Source organism: Molothrus ater, chromosome 4 (genome assembly GCF_012460135.2).
Source record: "Molothrus ater isolate BHLD 08-10-18 breed brown headed cowbird chromosome 4, BPBGC_Mater_1.1, whole genome shotgun sequence".
Classification (NCBI taxonomy): domain Eukaryota; kingdom Metazoa; phylum Chordata; class Aves; order Passeriformes; family Icteridae; genus Molothrus; species Molothrus ater.
Window position 1 is genome coordinate 24,312,510 of NC_050481.2, and position 21,518 is coordinate 24,334,027.

The 21,518-nt window shown below is 39.7% G+C and overlaps 1 protein-coding gene across 4 annotated transcripts in view; it reads right to left on the reverse strand.

The window, feature by feature from the left end:
- Window positions 1–16,521, reverse strand: part of CSGALNACT1 (chondroitin sulfate N-acetylgalactosaminyltransferase 1) — a 41,697-nt gene extending 25,176 nt beyond the window's left edge. For 2 of the 4 annotated variants that reach the window (XM_036382953.2, XM_036382950.2), the window contains exon 1: window positions 16,428–16,521. The gene's annotated coding sequence lies outside the window, so the exon portion shown is untranslated. Of the gene's footprint in view, window positions 1–9,620; window positions 9,637–15,884; window positions 15,954–16,427 lie in introns of those variants that run through there. The other 2 variants (XM_036382949.2, XM_036382952.2) reach the window with 2 other exon arrangements.
- Between the last annotated feature and the right edge of the window lie 4,997 nt (window positions 16,522–21,518).

The window sequence follows — 21,518 nt, forward strand, 5'->3', positions numbered from 1 at the left end:
GGGCTATTAGAAATAGCAGTGAAATGTCTCACTACAAATAGTTCATTAGTCCCTAAAAGAAAAATCGTTCTCCTATGGATGTAAAAGCAGCTCCTTTTTCCAACTGCAGTCAAAATAACAGGCAGAGTTTTCCAGGACTGGCATCTTAAGGACAAATGTCAAGAGAACTTAACAGCCTTTTGTCTAAAAGAGGAAGGAAAGTAAGTGTTGGTGGAACATGTTAGTTGTTAAACTGCAGCTGAAAGTTCCTACAGGAAAGAATGAAATATGAGCAAATGGTGTCAGCATGTGGATGTGGACCATGTGATAAAAAGCAAGCCATACCTGGTTCAAACAAAATTCACAGAGAGGGAGAATTTTTAAGCACTAGGTTGGTGCATGCCCAGGGGATTTTGGTGGTTTAATTCTCTCCTGTGGCACGTACCCTTGACAACAAACTTTGCATTGAAAGCGTGACAAAAACTCAGTGAAACTGAAGAAGCTGTGGGAAATCTCTGTGTTCTTAAAGGAAAATATAGGTAAGAAAAATTGCCTGGTAGAGCAGATGATATCAACCATCTCTGTAATGGTTTACACTGCATCTCTTAGAGGATACCAAGTGCTTTGGAAGGTGAAAAAAAATCTTGTAAGCAAAGAAATCTTTTTAATGTTTGTGATTTTGATGATCAATTTATTCCCCAAGCATAAGTTTGTATTTTTGCAGATATGCACAAGAAACAATTCTTCTGTTTGGGAAATGTTACTTTCCTTCATTACTTTTGTGGATTTTTACCCTGATTTTGACTTTCATTGCTTCAAAATTGGTATTTTCCCATCTCCTTCTCAGAGAAGTTGCATTTACTATATGCTTAGGTACTGCTTTTAGCTACTTCTGAAAGAGGACAACCAATTTCAATAGCTAGTCTTCTTGATCAGTACTTGATTCTATTAAGCTGCAGTCAAAAAGGACAAAGAAAAGTGTATTATATGTAAATAACTGGGAAGTTCAAAGAACATGAATATCTTACAGACAATCATAGGCAGAACTCTCCCTTGTTTACTGTAAGAGATATGCTGCTGAGAGATCTCATTTATTACATTACCTAAGGTCAGGCTCCTGCACTTAGTTCCTGAATTGTCTTCTGGACTCCATCTAGCCACATTCCTGATGGGAGCCCAGGGAATTTACCTGGCTAACTTAATCACCTGAAGAGCCATCATCACATAATGCCAATTAACTTATATTACATAGTTGCAGTGTGTTCATTACTGCCACAACTGAACTAAGGTAACATTCTAGGAAGTGGAAACCCTCCTGATAGCTTTTATACACTGGCTTGCCCCCTGTAAGACTAATCCAGTGTCCTACTGTTTATTCAGTTTATTTCTAACTTCAGTTACTTTTACAGGATTACAAGACATCAGCCAACCTGTACAGTGCAATAGTTCAGTGTATCTCCAGCAAGTCCAACACACCCAAGATGCACTCAGCAGAAAAGGGAACGAATATAATGAAAATCAGATGGTTTTGGCCTCCCCTTTGGTTTTATACACCTACTTCTGCTTATTTCATATATTCTACCTCAAAAGATACAGTTGACTCAAAATATAAAAAGATGCAAGAACCAGGCACCAGTCTGAGTTAACAACTGCTTGCCAGCTGAGGAGTCATGCACACATCTATTATTACAGGCCTAAAAATAGCAAGCCTTTGAGAGGCTCTTAGGACAGCAAAATGTGGCATATTGATATAAAAGTAATTTGTGGATGAAAGAAAAAAAGATGGTAAGAAGCTATTTCAAGCAGATGGTTAAAGAAATAAAGCAATTTAATCCCAACTTCCAGAGGCAAATATTGCCATCATTATCCGTGATGTTAGAGCCAACTGCTCTACCTGGGTTCTTGCTGCATTCCTTTCAGAATGTCCAGGCTCCCAGGCAGTGGGGTCTACTCCAGATGAAAGTACACAATTTTCTATCACTCCTTGCACATTCCCTAGTGAGTTTTCCTACCCATTTTCTATTTCTCCACAGCAAACCTTCCCAGAACAATTGTGTTCCTTACTGTTCAACACTTTGCACAGTAGAAATCAGGTCCAGTTGGGCCCTCAATGAATCTGTTATGACAGCAAGGCATCAAATATCAGATGGTGGCCCATAGCTTCTTCTTTCTCCCTAACAGATGTGCAGGCCACTTCAGAGGCCCTGGCAGAACCATCTTGGCTGGTCTACTGAAATGAGGCATTAGTGCTGGCAATCAGCCTGGAAACCTTAAATATGGTACAAACTGTGACTCCAGCCCAGAGGAAAAAGGGTAAGAAAATGGTAAATACCTTGAAATTAGAACTCTGTAATCTCATCTAGCCTTTAAAATCAGGAGTCTAAAACTAAATACTGTGCACATATTGCAGCTACACAGTGAGGTTCCTCATTTGTTGGCAGATCTAGAATTTCACATGAGTCTGTCACACAGACCACAAGGAGGAATTTGAGGAGCAAATGTAAGGTAAATACTCCTGCCATGATCTCACAGCATCATTTTCCACCTCCTACTTTTAAGAAGGGCACACCCTCAGGACGATTATTTTGATGTGTGCACCATTTGCTGGGTGGAGGCTCTACACACTCCTTGACTTCCAGAAGAGATGCCCCATGAAATTCACTCCCTCCAAGCACATTCTCCTTTACAAGCAGAAAGCTGCAGTTTAAGGAGGGCAGCTACACACAAAACCCCCAGCCTGCAGTTATAGGATAAGCCTTCTATATCCATTAGCACAGGCAGCAAAGGATTCCCAGCCTGAAGAGAGACAAGAGGAGCAGCTGAGAAGTGGCTTCCTCAGATGCTGAACTGCACATGGAAGTCCCTGTAGATATGGGTCCCTGGTGTACAGCCAAAGGGGGCAAAACTAAAGACAACTAGATATAATGGGTGGAAAAGGAAGCTGCTTCTTTTAGGCAGCCTCCTTTTCCAGAGTAGCTCAATCTAAGAGTCTTTCTCTGAATACACACTGCACTAGAGGCTCATGCAATAGAGCATTTGTTAGCAGCATATTTTATGGCCTGAGAAGAAATAAAGTTCAACTGCTCATGCTCTAAAGCACTGGCAAAACACAGCCATCCCTCAGCTCAAACCCACACTTTGGCACAACACTGCAAGATGCAGGCTATACTCATTAGACAGATCAGTTCTCAGGTGTGATCCATTTCAGTCTGCAAAGCTGACCAGAAAAAAAATCACAAAATGATGAAAGAATGCTTCCACCACACCCACAGAAGACAGCCCAGTTGAACAGTTTAAACACTTTATAGACCAGAAGTGCATGATTTTGAAGACCCCAGCATGGCCATTTCCTGGTGTAATAAACACCTGGTCAATCTCAGCTGGAAACACTGCATCCATTCCTGGCAACACTGAGGAGGCTTTCTAAAGGACACACTGGTTTTTTTTCACCAGGGTGGCAATGAGGTGTCTAGATAAGGTTTCTCACACAACTAAAACAGTGCACAGACTACTTGAAAGGAGGTGCTAAAAGGAGATGGTTCACTGTGAAAGTAGAGCTCAACTTTGAATTTCATTAGAGATACTGAAACATGTAACCAAAAAAAAAATCTTACAAAAAGGATATTACTGTGATGGTCACTAAATTTTTTTCCTTTGAAAAAGGGGAAGTTCCACAAGGAGTTAAGGTAATGATGACATGATACTAGAAGAGGAACATTTGTAATGTGTAGTTCTGCTGTAACTGAAAACTGTCAAGACACACCTGTGCCAGAGACAAAATCCTCTGTATTCAAGGGAACATAAAATCAGGAACACTGACACAACACTTTATTAATACTTGTCAGATAACATGAGGAAGTCACACCATTGACTTCAGTAACTACTGAGGAATCAAATGAGAAAGAATTTACAAATTTTAATTTTCTAATAAAAGCAAATCAGCTGTAGTGATGGAAAGCAAACGTTTTCACACATCTGATTTTATGCATCCTTGGTAGATTTCAAAGGTGCAGACACAACATGAAAATTATTTTTAGAGCCCTATAGCTGGATACATTTAGTTAACTTTTGCTACTTTCCCCCCTATAAGCAGGCATGTTCTCAACAATTTTCCCTTTTATTCTGGAATGCCATTGTGATTGGGGATCAAGAGACTTTGGGTTTGTCTTATTTACCAAATTTTACTTGAATGAAAAAAAATGCAGAGTATCTATGTATCACCTAAATGGAAAAACTGAATTATTACCAAGGTCATAATGATTTATTGTGGAAGTTCTAGTTTCATTTCTAAAGGAGGGAAAAAAAAAAAAAAGGATGTTCTTTTCAAGGCATAGAACAGTATTATCTGCTGAATATCAATCAGTACTGATTCTTTGTGAAGCAGTTTTGTCCGTCCAAAACATCAGTACAGCAGTAGTAACTGCTATTAATGAACAGTACAAGTAGACCATCTGACCAGAGCCATTATTTAGACCAGTCAATGCTTGACTTCATTGAAAATTACAGTAATATTTTTTTAGTCCTTAGTTAATCTATTCAATATCAAAATGTCAAATCCCTCTGATTAGCTCAGTACATACACTGTGATTGAACATCTGAAAGGAGCTTCAGAGGTGCTTTGCACCTTCATGTCATGTGCACAGGGTCACTAAAGAACAGAAACACAAACCTTAAAATTCATTACCCAGCTGATGCCATTTAAACTCAGAATCAACTTACAAACTGTGAATGCAAGACAGGAGATCACTTGCCAAGATGACATTTACAATCCAAGTAAACAAGCAGCACAGTCTAGATTTCCTAATGCATCAGGCTGTTTGCAGGCTCTGATTGCTGCTGCTTATTGCTGCTGCTTAATGCTCAGACCACATGCATGCAAAGAAGCCATGTGGTTGTGGGAAAACAAACTACTCTGCTTAAACCTGAAATCTGCATCCTAGGAATCAGAAAGGACTGGGTTAAATGGTGGATTGTGCTGTCCTCAAGCATTCCTCCAGGCTCCTCCATCAACACTGATATACCTTTGTTGGAGCACTATGGACTCACTTGGCTTTGCTAAAGGGATGGAAAAACATATTTGGAAGAAACAAGTGAGGAGTAAACAAATGGAGACAAAACAGGGCATTTGTGGAACGACTTAGAATTACTATGTTGCTAAAATACCCTTGTAAAGCGAGGAAATTGGCTGTGAGTAGGTTTGCAGCTACAAAGAGCCACAAAACCTCAGCATGGTTTGAAGCAGTTTTGCTGAAGGGAAGCAGCTGTAGTAGCTGGCCTGGATTCTGAAATGTGTTTGGGAAAAAATCCCCAACAAAACAACAAAATTCCCCACATGTTCAAGACGTACATATCTGCAGAGAACATCAGAAGAGCCTTAGAGAGCTCAACAGGGGCTGGACGCGAACTACACTTCTCCCCAGGAGGAGTGCACAGGGATCCTCATTCAATTTGCTCTCTTATTTTCCCTGTGCAGCCTCTACCAGCTTTTTTTCTTCCCAAAGGTAGGCTGGGTTAGAAAGCTCTTAACACTCCTCTTTCTACCAAGTGTATTTATCTGAGCAAGTCCAACAGGCCTGAATCCAGCTGCAACAAACTTTCTGGGCACCTCTGACTGTTATGAAATGTAGTGACTCAGCCAAGCTACATCAAAAAGAGAACATATTTTATTTGTTTACTGGAACTTAGTAAACCAGGGCAGGAAAAAAAAAAAAAAGCATCTGAAAGGACACATCCCCACATGAAAACTTAGTCCTTCTCTCTGACCCTAGGCAGATGTCTTTATCTGGCTTTCTGCCTCCCCATAGACTTTTGACTGTCTGCCTCCCTCCCCAGGCCCATTGCTCTGCATTTCAGACACTCCTGGTCACCTGTCCTGTGATGCAGTTGAATCAAAGGTATCAGTGCTTATTTACGACCAGCATTTCCCCACAGTTCCCATTGCCATGGTGAGCAGCAACAGAGCCTGAAATATAAGGTCAAAACATAGCCTAGATATCTCCCACAAGCCACATGGAATAATCATTTTCTGAGGAAATTTCTGGCATAAATTTGCACTTGCTCTCTGACCAAAAGCACACCTCAGCTTAGCATTCTGGACTCCTAACTGAGCTCCTGAGACAGAGAACAATAAACATCCCCAAAAAGCTTGAACCCAGATTCCTCTGCAGAAACTGAAGAGGATCTTGCCAGTTCCTTATAGGTTATCAGTGTTACTTCTTTGGTCTCTGTCAGCCTCACTGTGTTTCCTTCTACCATGTGGAACTTCAGGGCCATGGTACATATCTGCACTGCTTGCCAAGCACCCCAACATTACTTCATAGGAATTTGTTATTATTTTCCATCTTTCAGAAGCTTTTCAGCCTATCCTTGCACAAATAACATATGACAATATAGGTTACATGTGAATATATTTGTGAAGACAAACCAGACCTCTTCCCCAGTTGCTATTCCACTGAAAATCAAATGTCAGTCTGCATGTCTTGGATTACTCAGAGATAATGCAGTTAGCATCACAGTACAATTATGTGAACTGTATCAAACTAATCAGACATCGAGACAGAGGAAAAAATAGGAGAAATCAAATGAACCCTGGAAAGAGACATCAAGTCCAGGCTCCCAGGACTGCACATACTGAAATGCCTGAGGAAAGACGAAAATTATTGTGCTAAGTACATCACAATTTAGGCCAGCCTAAGAGGGAGGCTGTCAACTTGGTGGAAACCTGGACAAAAGCAGATATTCAGCATAAGAGACTGTGTTCTGGAGACAGGTATGAGGACACAAAGTATGAAGCACCAAAAAGGCAGAAACATAATAACAACATACAATCACTGTCTTGTCTCAGCAGGAGTCAAATTTAAATTACTGGGACCTACCAGATTTCCATATAAATTGACATTTCTGGGCATTAAACAGGATTATTCAATAGATGAGAACACAGAAGTGCAGTATTGACAATAAGTGTCAATATATCAGAGTGGTGATACTGCAGCCCAGTTTGGTATCCTAGGCTTGATGAATAATACACTGGGCAAGACAGAAGCTTTTCATTTCTGTGTTGCCTCCTGTATCACCTCAGCCTTCTCTGGATTAATTTTAAAACAGCTATTTTGGAACTTGTGAAAACAAAGGCACCTCCATGTCAGTTTTAGCTTGGGAAACTGTCAAAAATCCAATTCTAGCTGCAGCTTATATAGAATCAAGTGCAGACTCAGGCCTTAATTTTGACATAAGTCTCAAAACACAAGGACATCAGTGGTTTTTTCCTCTGTAAATTGCAACAGATCTTCACTGATAAGTTTTCATGTCATAGTTGCTTTCTGATCTAAAAAACAACAATGCAATTTAGAAATTCTTCTCCTCTACCTTGATACAATCTTGAGGAATCCAAGTGAATTCATTTTAATCTGGAACACCAGAAAGATGAAAGAGAATAAAAAATTTAAAAGAGATCAAAATTAAGAAAAAGATGTAATATCCAAGGAAAACAAATAAATATTTAGCCAGAAAATAGATATAGCTGAATGGAAATTGTCCTGTGCAATATAAAAAGTGCTGGTAACACTTTTTTGGCTTGGCTTTGTTGTTTCAGTCCTAAGAGATCTGAAATATTTGCCTTGAACTGCTACTGACCATACACATCAGTTTGATGAGAAAGACCAAAAGTTTAGTATTAAGTGTGTACCATAAGCTGAGGAGCAACAGCTCAGAAGTTGTATCATTCAGCAGGCAAAAGTACACTACAGCCTTCATATAGGGAAATAGGTCCTCTCTTGAAGAAAGCCCATGGAATAAAAACAAAAGAACACTGTAAGAAAGAGCAAAAGCTCTCAGTGCATTGAGGTGATGAGCGTGCAGCACATCAGAACTTTTCAAAACACTACTGCACTTTCTAGGTCACCACATGCAGGTTCCAATATCTTTCCAAAGGAAAGAGTCTGGAAACTGGTCTGGAAGATAGTCCTGATCAACTCCTACATGACAGATATATATGTCACTATATTGTGGGACTGAACAGCAGCATATGCAGGCCAAGTCTCCTTCCTGAAGGTAAGATGATCCTGTGCATTTCCCTGTCTTCCTCTTGATATTTCCAGCTGTAGCAAAGACAATGATGATGCCCACTGTATCATCACTGATATTATGCATTTAGATAAGATGATGAAAATAAACAGAAGTGGATATGTACTTAAGATGAAATAACTTGCTGTGGCTTCTTCTTTTCACTATCATGCAAGGAAGCATAACAAGATACTGAACTGAAATGCATTTTGGAACTGGACAATCCAGATTCAACCCTAGCAGTGTAAGAGTTAGCATCACTATTAATACGCTGAATACTGCTTCTCCAAAAATATCAAGGTGAAAGACCAGACTTCACCTCTAGATCAGAATATCACCTCTAGAAGGTTGGAGTTTTTCCCTCTCCACAGGTCTGTTATCATAAATATTAATTGGAAAATGTCTATGTACTTCAAATAGGAGGGGGAAAATGTGCCCAGATTGGCGATGCCCATGGCAGCTGCAGTGAGGAAACAAGAAACTAAAGAAGTCTAGACCAACATGAAAGCTTTTAACATGTCACTGTAAAGGTTCAAGTATCAGTTAGACAGAGTCTAACTGACTCTGTGACTTTAGGAGTCAGATGATTTTATCACCAATCACCTAATTATTGTGCATACTCAGCTGAGAGGAGCTGTGGACACAATTTGACTCTCATCATTTGAATACATAATTTTTTTCAATTTCTATTTTTTTGAAAGACAATATAAAAGTGAAAACACAACTCCTAAAAGAAATAGCAGAAAAGTCTTACTGAGCAATCATATAATCATAGAATACCAGGTTGAAAGGGGACCTCAGGATAGTTTTGCAGTGGCACTCCCAAGACGATGCTCACCTCACCTGTGCCATTCTTCCATCATGGAATCATGCCCAGAAGCTTGAAATCCAGCCCAAGGACTCCAAAGAAAATGTAGTTGTCACCTGTACCCAATGTTCATCTAAATAACAGTCCCCAGCAGCAAGAAATTGACGCAGCATAGCTATTTGTGACACAAGCACTCTGTGATCTGCCTCACCCACACCTTCTCTCTTTCCTTGGTAACTCTGGAAAAGAGCTTACCCTTCCCTTGGACTCCCTTTGATAGCAAGGGACATCCATTTGGCTCTTCTCAGTGGAAGGAAATCCTCATGGTTCTAAGGTACCTGTGACAGCCAAGGCTTACCTATTCCCTCTGGTTGTTTGAGCACATTATCAGCCCGGATGAAGATTATAATGAATGCAAGAACTCCCTGATGGCTTTTCCCCCAAAGCTAAATCTCTACTTTGCCGCTTTATGAAAGTTGAAATATTTAGGTGGGAATGAACCAATATCAAAATTCCATGTAAGATTTTTTAACTCCAGGATGGAACTTCAAAAGGAAGCTAAAGAAATACACTTAATCTGCTCTGTGACTACCAGCACTTCTGTAAAACAAATACAGCAGCAATGAAGGATCTCACAGGACCCAACATCTTTGAAACTCAGTCTCATGCAGCATAAATTCAGTCCCCTGATACATCCATCCATCCTCTTTTCTACCTCCTCTAACTGACTACATTTGAATCATGCATATGAGAAGAAACATCAGGACAGTACCGTTAGCTGCACTACAAGTCACAGAAGCACAAATGGCATGGAACGTCTGAGCCTTTTAATAATGATGCTCTTCTCCGCTGCAGATCACCTGGCACGCACAGTTCAGCTCTCTGACAAAATAATGCAATCACTCCCTGATTAAATTACTCCTGGAGTGGAAAAGACATTGAGCAGCCTGCCTGTTTCAATTGGCTGTGTAGTGACTGAGCTCCATGAATATGGAAATAATTAGAAATGCTAGACCAATATAGAAGAGGACGAGGAATATGTGACCCACATAAAGGGCGTGCCAGAGTTGCATGAAAGTGCAATCATAGTGTAATATTAAACAAGTGAAAAATCCTTGATATCAGTGATGGAGGTTAGAAAACAAATTAAGATCACTTCAGTAAAATGCCAGAGGGTTCCAACTGAGATACAAAGCCTTTTCAAATGCATTTTACAAGCTCCTTTCTCCTAGGAAAGAGGTAAAATTGAGATTTTATTTTAAATCCTAATTCATAAATCTAATCCACACCTTTGTGTCTCTTTTTCTCTTGATGTTTAATAAGTTTACAATATTACTAAGTAGCTGCCAGACAAGTTTTTTTACTTGGGTTCTGAAGCTTTGACCTTAGTAGTAGTTGATAGCCCAAAAGTTTCTAATCAGAGTATGAGAAATGGACAAGTACCCTAAGAAAATGAAAAAGCTGTATCACCAGATGAGCCTGTTTTCACCAACTCAAGCAGATTAACTGCTTGAAAGAAAGTAAGAAAATTATGGCCCTGAATTTACTGGAAAAATTCAGTCACATACATCTGTAAAATCTCTAAAAAAAGCTTACATTTTCCTTGGACGTGACTCACTTCCTCACTTGCCCACCTGTGCTAACCAGGAAGAACCAGCACTCCAGTATAAGAGGTGCTTTGGTGAAATTGAAGTGCTCTGCTCCCCACATACTCATGCAGCTGGCGTACACAGCACATGCAGGCACCCCATATAGCTCTGTCTCTCCTGCCACTCCCTGGAATTGCTGGCAAACAAGGTGTGTTACAGCAGCCTTCTTCAGCTTCTTCTATCTGGCTGTCATAGCAAAAGGCAGATCCAATAGCAAGGAAGAAAAACGAAGTCTAAACCACACTGGACAAATGCAAACATCCATACCCACTGAATTCTAAACTTTTTTTGGCCCCATCAGAAAACTAGGGCCACCAAGTCATAACAACACTTTTAAGGGTTCTGAGATGTGCTCTCAAAACTATTTTGCAGGTATCTTAACTTGTGAAGATCTAGTTTCTTAGTGTAGTTAGTTCCTAAGGATTTTAGAGTGAAGCTTTATTTTCCTTTCTCTAATGCTAAGAAATTTTCCTTTCATTCTTTAACATTATGTAAGTGCTTTTCATTTCCTGAACAATTTTCAGAGAAAGCCGCTATATTTTTGGAGTAGCTTATTAATTCATAAATTTATATACATAGTTCAATTAAGTATCAGAAAACTGACTTTTATCTCATAAAATCACCTTATACTATCCTGTAAATTGAAAGGTCAGTGGCATGTTTTCTATCCCTGTGGCTCAAACAAATCTCTGTATCAATTTTTAAGCTAGCAACCAATACTTTCACAGTAAGTTCATTAATTTAAAATTATTTCTGTTTAAATTTGCTAGGATTAGAGGTAACATTATGATGTGTTATATATTCCCTTCAGACAGTTTTTTTACTTAATAGAAGTATGATGAGAAAAAAGCAGTGCAGGTAACATGATTCATTATGCACACCACTGTATATTTGGCTAATAGCTTTTTGCAAGATTTCCCAAAGTTTATTTAAAATCTCTTCCCTGAAATCTAAAGGCTACACCTTCTCACAAATAAAATAATGCAAAGTTTCCTGTACAAAGAGTTTTTCAAAACTTTACCTCTATTACCTCTATTTTCAGACTATTCTAACTGAAGAGGAATGCTTTCCTAAAATACTGGCTCCACATTAAAAGCACACATGGGAAAGACTATTTGATGTAAAGCTCCTCCTTTCAAAATCAATACACCTCAAAGTTTCCCTCTGTGAAGAAAGATGGTATGTACGTGGTCATTGTAAATGTTAATGAAAATATCAGTTGTAGGATAGGATACATGAATCAAAGAACCCAAATATAGGCATACTCTGGTCTGGGCAAGCTGAAATTTAACTGTCCTATCAGAGGTTGGGTGACTGGCTACAAAAGCTAAAAAATAAAAATGCACCCTTCAAAACTGGAAGCCACTTATTTCACTGAGTGATTACCACTGATCCCTGGCACATGTAGCTCTGTCTAACTCTGTTATGATCATGGCCAGGACTTTCATAACTACCTTCTATTAAATCAATTCATAGGGGAAAATACTGGAAAAATCTTAAAATTGTACAAGTATTAAAATCCCACTTTTAAGATTGAAATATTCTGCCCTCCCAGATGTAGTTGAAGTACCGCCTTGGTAGCAGGAATGGCAGCACAGGTGACAGAACATCTCCTTACCTTTCACCATTCATATCCTAGCAAAAAGTGTGAGTGCAACACAAACCACTGACCATCAGTACTGGTCTGGGTAACATGAAACTCTCTGAAACTCTCTGCCTTGGTGCATGTGCCTGGGAGGCCTTTGGATATTCAATCACTCCTGTGGTTTGAACATTTTGGCCTGTAATTCTTTATTAAGCCAACTTTCAAAAGAAATTATCTCTTAGTAAACCAGATGGAGTTACAGATCACTCAACTAGTTTGAATTAAGTGATTCTGATTTCTAAATATGGCTATACAATAAAACATAATCTAGTAGTCAAAAGTCTGACCTTAAATGGAGGACATAAAAGTCCAGCTTTTGGTTCTGCCACTGGCCCAGTGGCAAGATTCCATGTGAGTCTTTTCACCATACACAAAACAGGAACAATAAGAGAATTGCCTCAAAATCTGAGCAACATTATGAGCAGATGATTAATAGATATATTGGGCTGCAGACTTTTGGCTTTGAAAATCTTGATCCAGTTTCTTACCCTGGAAAGGAAGCTGGGATTATTCAATTTAAGAACTGTCAACTATTTATAGCCTCAGCTATAAAAAAAAATTCTTTTAAGAAATAGCAAGCCAGAAACCTCTTGTTGCCCAGCCATCTCCAGTAGAAACAATTCCCAGGGGTATCTACATACTGTTCCAATGTTGCTGGAGTGCATATTGCTCCATGTCTTCTTGCCAGTAAATTGCCAAACCACTGTCAGACACATAATGGAGAGGAAAAAGGAAAAAGCAGTTCTGAGGATTTAACTTCAGTAGAGTTTCCATCACTGTTCTGTTACTTTAGGAGGATGATGCTCATGTCCAGGTGACTCAGTAACATTTTTCTGTTATCAAGGCAATGCAGCCTGATCTAGTGGAAGGTGTGCTTGCCTATGGCAGGGGGGTTGGAACTAGATGATTCTTAAACAATGTTCAATGCAATGTACTTTTAAGAACATTGCCATTGGCATGGAAGTGGGCTAAAAAAGTACAGTTTAGCCTAAAACACATAAACCTGTTGATGATGAACCTGAAAACAGAATCCAGAACTGTAACTACTCTAACACTGAGGTACCTTAACAAAACCAAAAAACACACAGCTCTCTGCTATCTTCTGACAATCAACTTTCTGTCTCCATGTCAGAGGAAAGACAGAGCTCTGCACAACATTGAATGTGTTAATTTACTCATTGGTACAGAATACAGCTCACCATGAAGACATTTTTCTGCAAACTAAGTCCCGAAGGGAGGGGAAGACATTTATTCCTATTTTGACTAACCAGTCAAGTATAAGAATGTAACACCTACACTAATAAAGATATCTGTGAGTCTCTAACAAGGAAGCAATTGAGGACAATGATGACATCTTATCTGGGTACACACAAACAGCTGAGGATGAAAGATTAACACTGCACTGTCTCAAAACTTTTGTAGTGCAACTGAATAAAAAATGAGAGTTTCTTCAAGAATCAGAAAATGCCCTGAGGTATGCTGGTGTGGACAAAAATGCAGTGTGACAGAGCTTTCTCTCACCAGAGGGTAACTAATGGATGGAGGCTTGTGAGCAGGCTTTCTCCAGGAGATGTGGCCTGAAAGGTAAGCTACATGCAAACAAAAAAATTTTGTCAGAAGAGGATCAAGTCAGCAGGACAGGGTGAAAGAAAATAGAAGCTAGGTGTAAATAGATTCAGCATTTTTGCCTTATGTTTTTTGTCCATATCTTTAGTAAGTGTTTCTAAGTGCATTGTTACAAACAAAAGTTCATAGTGCATTTCCACTTAACCTCTCTTGGATAGTGCATGGTTTAGATTAATGAGCCTTTTCTTGGCAAGACACAGGTAAGAAAACAAGCACTCAGTTAACCAGGTAATAGGAGCCCAGTTTGGGGCATGCAAGGTGAAATATAGCAAGCCATGAGCTCTGCTACGTTGACTAGGTAGAAAGCTGACACCACAAACATCATGGAAAAAAATTAACACCTTCCAGTAAGTCATGGAAAGCAAGAAGGATGGAATCCAGTAAGATACTGCATCAACTCCAAAGATCCCAAAGAACACACCAAGCCATACACATCACTTATCCTCCTTCTCCATTCATGTTTTCTGGCAAAGTAATGTCCATAGAAATGTCAACACATCATGGTGAGACTCTAATTAGATTTGGAAAGCAGTACTGGCTACTCACAAAGCAGAGATCAGAAGGGAAGGGAGGCAGCCCAGTACACCCTCTGCCAAGGATGGTGAATCAGAGATCCTACCTATTTTTTTCATAAAAAGGTTCAGAAAACATGTTCTATAAAGACTGCATTAGTTTATTATACTGCTTAATTTTAAGTTTTTAAAGGAACATTCAACTTGAGATAACTTTAAGAATAAGGAATAAAGGAAATTTTTTTTGACAGAGAAAAGAGGTTGCAGACATAAAGTGGGTATTTGCACTGTGACAGGATATGGATTTCTAACTCCAAAAAATAAGATGACAGAAAATAATAAGATTTGGTGTAATGTTGATTAAAGAAAGTTAAGCCTCAATGAGTTTTAAACCTTCTTAGAATTAATTTATTCATTTGAATATTGTAAATGTTTACAGTGGTAAAAATTTTTGTTCTATAAAATGAAAAATACTTTAGTGTAACTTTGTAATTCTGCCCTCTATCATTCCTTACCCCATCCCAAGTAAAAAAAACCTCTTGACAAACTGTTAAAGGACACTTCTGAATGAAGCTAACACTAGGTGGAATTCAAACAGCAAACAGCTTCAGAGATCTGAGGAGCCAAACAAGATAGATTTAAAACATTTTGCTAAATCAAAAGTGCTTCTGGACATGCAGTACAGCATGTCTGCCTTAAAAGATACAGACTCCCTTTGTGAGAGATGCCCCAAATATTCAGCTAGATTGATTTCAATAATGAGAAAACTATAGAAAGCATGAGCAAAAATCTTGAATTATAAAAACTGCAACCTTGATACAGAAAAGAAAAATTAACATCCCTTGAATGGCAAGCTCATAAATTGCTTGAAAAGAAATATGAACAAGAAGTAGTATTTTCTAATTCCCCATGCACTAATTATAACTCACCAATAGTGGTGTCCCACACAAATCCATTTTCAATGCAGTTGCATTGGGCAATGTTGCAGTGACACCTTTCAGCTATTCTGATGCTCAAAAATAATGATTCAACCTTTTAAAGCTATATACTTCCTGTAAGAAGCAACATTAAGTAGACAAGGAAGTAAACAGCTTGATATGAATAACTATTTTATTTGGACTGCTCTTAAAAAAGAATACACAAAAAGTACATTGTACATGTTTGAAAACAATTCTACTCAAGTTAAACATTACCATAAAAGTAATTCTTTTACAAGGAAAGTGATTCACAGTGGAAACAATTTGAAACTCAGTTTTACAAAGTTTGCATAAGAACTGCCCACCCAGGTCAAGAAATCCGCTCACTTCCACACAATATGATAAGCATAGTGGACAAAATCAAAGCAATTGCAAAAAATGATCTTTCATTGATCCAGAGAACACAGGCTAATAGGAACATGCAGATATGTAGTAGACATTGTTGAAATAAAAATACAGGATTTTAAGTCTCACATAGAGAAGGAACAGTTTTGTGACAAGTATAAACATATTTTATCAATAAGAAAAACAAATTGCAACAGGATAATCTTAGCAACTATAATGAAAGTAAATACTGCATCTACTTCATAGTCTAATTTCAGAGATAAGGATAAAAAATTGCCTTACCTCAAATACAGCTTGAAGAGAGACATTAACAATATGCCTACATCCTTTCTTAGTTCCCTTGATAGCAATCTAAGCAGAAATACAAAGTAGCAAATAACTATCTTTCCTTCAGACAGCATGTGCCCAGGAATAACACACTTCCCAGTAAAGAGTGCAGAAAAGAAATAAAAAATTAAAACTCAAAAAGACAATCCTTGCAAAAAAAAAGACAAGAACTTTATATATTTGAAATTCATAGTATGATTTATTGCATTTTACGGGAGTAGAGACATTCAGGATTTACATAATATAGACTTAACTGTGATATTACCTCCATGCTCACTAAAATATTAATTCAGTACATTTGTCCACAAAAGGAAGATTGTAAATTCATCCACACAGAACCCAGACACTGGAGACATAAAAAGATTTCTATTCCAGTAGAAGGCACACATGGGCTCACACGATACAGCCTTATTAACTTGCTTTTTCCTCCCAAACGACAGTGCTTACCAAAGTGACACTCAAATGTTAAATGCTTTGGTCAAGAGTTCAGTCACTGACCTGCAATGAAAGCCTTATGTTCAGCTTCAACATTTTCTAACAGCAAACAAGGAGAAAAAAAATGGTTTCACGGAATGAACTGTTAAAAAAGAAAATCCTCACATAAGCTTTCCCCGAGGGGGAAGAAATATCCACAAGCTTTAAATTGGCCAGGCGGATTTAAGAGGAAGCAAAAAAAAAAAAAAAAAAAGGCAGCTCTTTCTGTTGCGTCAAAGAGCCCACTGTGCAATAGGAACAGTGAACAGAGTTGTTAAACTGGCAAGCTTTTGCTGAAGACAGCTTTTCAATATGCTCTCAGCATCGTCTCCCAGGGCTGGCTGGAGACAGTCCCACTCCTCTTATTTGGGCTCTACTCCTTCAAGAGGCAATCGCTCTTAAGGACAGTTTCTATAAACACACTGTTCTCCTGGCTTGGCTGCACATGATGAGGGCAATTGCACACGTATACATACCTGCACTCAGGGAGCAGACCTGCAGGCACTTAGGGAAAATGCAGGCACACTCAAACTAGCCATCATTACCTTGGCTTAAGAGCAGGATGCTATTGATGACTGACTGCTTGCTAAAACTCCCTTCCCCACTTAGACCATTCAGTGTGCTGTTGGAAAGCAATCCTGAAAGGCTCAGTACTTAGAGAGGAAACCTCTAATGCAATTCCACTGGGACATTGCAGCCCCAGCAGTGCTTTCTGACTAAAGGAAATCAGTAGTCACATGCTGCTGCCTAGCTTTGTGTGTAATGCAGAGAGCTCAGAGAGCCACCAGAGACTGCAGCTACATGGAATGAGTGAACCATCCCTCCCAGGAATGATGGCTCCATCACTAAGGACATCTTTAGGGGCTGAACCCGTGTACATAAGGTGAACAGAATAACCTGGTTAAACATTAGTAAAGCCACACTCATTACCACATACAGGAAACTGCCACACAGATCTCTGCAGGTGAGGACAGCGCCCTGCATTCCTTTTACAAGCCATGGAGACCTAAGCAAAGGCATTCAGCCTACTCCAACCTGCATCTGGTCTGCTGAGCTGCCTTCTGGGCTCCACTGCCTACAAAGGGAATCCATGATGGCTTTCCCAAAAAGAGGTTGCAGACAGCAACATTTTTAGAGATGAGTGGCACTCCAAATGACAAGGCGATGAATGCCTGCAACATGTGCGCAGAAAGAACTTGCAAGGAAGAATACCATTGGTAAGGGACAGGAATAGAAAAGGGAAAATACAAACTGTGGAATGCACTTTTCAATGTGACTGCAGAATTAAAAGTGGGGACAAACATATGCAGCTGGTTGATTTAGAATTTCTCTTCTATTTATATATTTTTTGGAGTTGCCACAGGGACATAATGAGCCTGAATATGTGGGAAGGCAGCAGAAGGAAATGAAGTATATGCAGGAGCTAAATTCTCTCTATTTGTGTTCTTTCTCTACTTTATGAACTTCTGTATGGAAAAATTACTGGTTTAACAGCTTCTCTTGAAATCCTTCCAGGTGAAAATGAATTTCTCTCCTAAAAAGTGTTTCCATAAATGACAGACTAAGTTTTTGCAAAAAGTACCTTCAACTTAGAAGTGAAATACAGCATTTTCTAAGCTTTTAGCCCCATAAATTTAATGCAAGGTCCTATTTGTGCACCAAGCAGTGTGCTGCTTTATTGTGTTCTCACAACACCAGACAACTCACTGTGACTGTGTCCAAAGCCCCAGCTGTAGTGTCACTGGAGTGATATGGGCGTAGATTCGGCCACATGAGAGTAGAGTAATTAATAATTCTGTCTGTGCTGTGTGGAAGATAATTACAATCTGGTTCAGCTCCCCAGATCTAAAAGCTAGGCAGGTATTTTAACACTCTCACAATAATAATATCTGCTCATAAGATTACCTAAATGTTTTCCCCTATAAATCCAGACTCCCCACCACTCATCAGGGTCACACTGCAAGTAGAAGGAAACTGGTAATATTTGTTCTTTTCTTGAAATTGATTTTTTGTTTAATTTAGTATAATAAAAGTAGATTAATTTGTATGTTGAGCAGGTGGCTGGAGCAGATGATGTCCTGATGTCCCTTTCAACCTAAACTATTTTGATTCTGTGAAAATGAGGTCAATTATTAAAAGCTGCCTTAGGCTATTACAGAAATTAGGTGGACTGTCGCCAACTTCGGTGTTTTGAAGCCATAATTTGGATTTGACTGTCAGCTGCAGTTTCAGAGTCAAAGATCTCCATTATGTCACTTTGGAAGAAGCTACAGGTCTGCTGAAACATAAAACATAAGCATTTGCAATGATATTGCCATCTGTGACATCATTAATAGATATCACTTTATGGAGAGGGCTGTATTGGTTCCAACACATCCCTTGCTGCTCCAATCTTGAGTTCCCAATCTCTGGTTTTTTTTCCCTTCTTATCTATCACCCAGTCATCCAATCTCAATTTAGTGTTCTTCTGCTGCAAGAGACAAAGAAGACACTGAGAATTCTGAGTGACTGAAAGCCCAGACAACTCATGTCAGCTTTAGAAATTCCTCTGCACAAAGGACACAGAATTGACAAAAAAAAATCTACAAAATAAGAAAACCTTTTGCATGTTCCCTAGTTTTTGTGTAGACTCCACCGCACTGCTAGTTCAACACATACTGTCTTCGCCAAGGCCTCACTTAGATGTTGAGAAGATGACCCCTTTCAAATCCTTTCAGTATTATGCAAAACTTTATCTTCCTTGTTACCCATGCCAGACATAAACTCCTGCTCCCCAGGCCTAAGGAGTGGCTATCAATTCAAGCCCTCACCACTCAGCACAGCATTTATCCCAACATTTGCACTGCCACATCATAGACCACTTTATCCCATACCTAAAACCCAACCTGCACACTCTTAGGGCTTGTTGTACATACTCCAGTCCTGTGTAAGTGACAGCAGCCTATGGCAGCAAGCCAGGAAATCCAACACAGAAGGAATGCTATCTGCTGGAACTATACTGATCCAGAAATGTGGAAGGTGGAGAATGACATTCAGAGCCCTTTGCCGCCGCCAAGTGCCAACCCAATACCTTTCAAACACTCTCCTGACTCATGAAGACTCGCTTTTGTGGTGCAGAAGGAATTTAAGCACTACCACCAAGGTCTAAATATGACCTTTGCACACATCATGTATCCATGTATCCATCCCTGTGCTGCATCAGCTACACTGCCTGAAATATCTCTGTTACTCACAGGCCTTCCTCAAGAAATGGGACAATCTTCCCAGGGAAAAATCATGCTTCACTACTGCCTTGAGGTCAGTGCTGCCTCTTTCCTGCTATAGAAGGTCACAAAGCCTCTTCCTGAAAAACAAGGCTCATGTAGGTATTTCAGCTGAGTCCTGTATTCCTGCAGGAAGGAGGTCTGAGTGCACTTCCAATTGTCTAGCCAAAACGTTGAGATTCAGCATGTCCTGCACTGTGGAAATCCAAACAGCACAATCTGGGCAAGAACTCAGGAATGCCACTGTAAGTGGAGAGGAAGCTTCAGAGCCTGACAGGCTTAGCCCAACCCCACCACTACCTACATGCCTGGCTTCTGGAATGGGAGAGGAGCATGCAGTGCCATTGGCGGCACATCAGTAGTTCAAGTTTAGAACAGCAGTGGCTCTAAACTGTCAGCCTGGCTGAAAACCAAGTTTATATTCCAAGTACCTTCAAATGCTAGTCTGATGTCACCTGTTGCAGACACAGTGCCCATATTCTGAAGAAGCACAGTGCTCCTCTTCCTCCCATCCACAAATGAAACATCAGTGGTGTTTCCTGCTTGCTCAGTGGAATCACTTGCCCCAATCCCCTGCAAGTCTGATCCTGCTGCTTGTCTTGTATCTATGTGAGGATCACAGAGCAAACAGTTTTACCTCCAAAGTCCAGGGGTCGGGCAGCCTGAATGTAAGTCTTTCCTTAGGTTTAAACTCTTCCAAGCCCCAACCAGACTGTGCTCTTCAGACTTGTCCTCTTCTGTCAAGTTATGCTGTTTGTACCATACAAAAGTGGACCCTCAACTTCTCCTTTCCTGGAGGGGCTGAGTGGACTGGCAAAGACATTGAGCATTCGGAATGCAGAAGCAAGGATTCAACAACTCTCTGCAAGAGACAGCAGTACTTCATTTGAAAAAAAAATAAAAAAAACAACAAAACCCAACAGATTATTTACAGTTTTAAAAGAAATTTGAAAAAAAAATCCAGTGTCCAGAGGACACACAGGCACACACAAAAGGAAAACAAAAAGATAAAAGGGTGTTTCTAATTTATTGGAAGTATTCCCCCTTGCCTAGTGGATTAAATACAGCAATCTTGCTTTCAGGACACTTTGTGAAACTGGTTCCAAAACTACCATCTCCCTGCCTAGCTGATGTCTAGCTAGGGGTGATTCTGCACCAGCAATTTTTCAGGGCACTCCTCACACATCCATTCATTTTCAGAAATAACTGTTGGTAATCCCCTGCTCACCCATTTCACTCCTGCAGCATCCTGATTCTGGCCTCACAAGCAGCATAGGGGGAACCCCAACTAGCCCATCAGCTCTTGCTGGGCAGTTTCCAAAGAGACAGAATACACAGCTTTATTACCATATTCAGTCCCACAATGCAAAACTATTAATTATTATTATTATTATTATTACTCAGTCAAATTTGGCTGTATACATCTGCACAAGCATATGGAGAAGAGCTCTGGGTAGACCTACACACCAGCCAGTGATTAACATTGCTGCACTTGCAGGGGATATCAGGGCTGTGAAGCCTTTTTTAGAACCTGTGCCATCCCACAGCAGTTTATAGTTTGACGGCAAGAGCAGGAGAAGAGGAGGCACCTGTTTTATGAGGGACTGACTTTCTGCTGTGCCTTTGTCACCTCTCTGTGGTGACAAATGGCCACAGTCTCTGTGTGAATGACTGCAGTCACCCCAGCAGGAAAGCAAGGACCTTGCCTTTTACCTGTAAGAGAGGTTACAAGTCTCTTAAATTATTTGCTGAAATGATTATTGTAATAGCTCTTAGATGTGTAATTTATGGATTTAATTAGTGGAAGTCCCCGAGTGCAAAGTCTGTAAGGTCTGTTGCAACATCAGAAAGG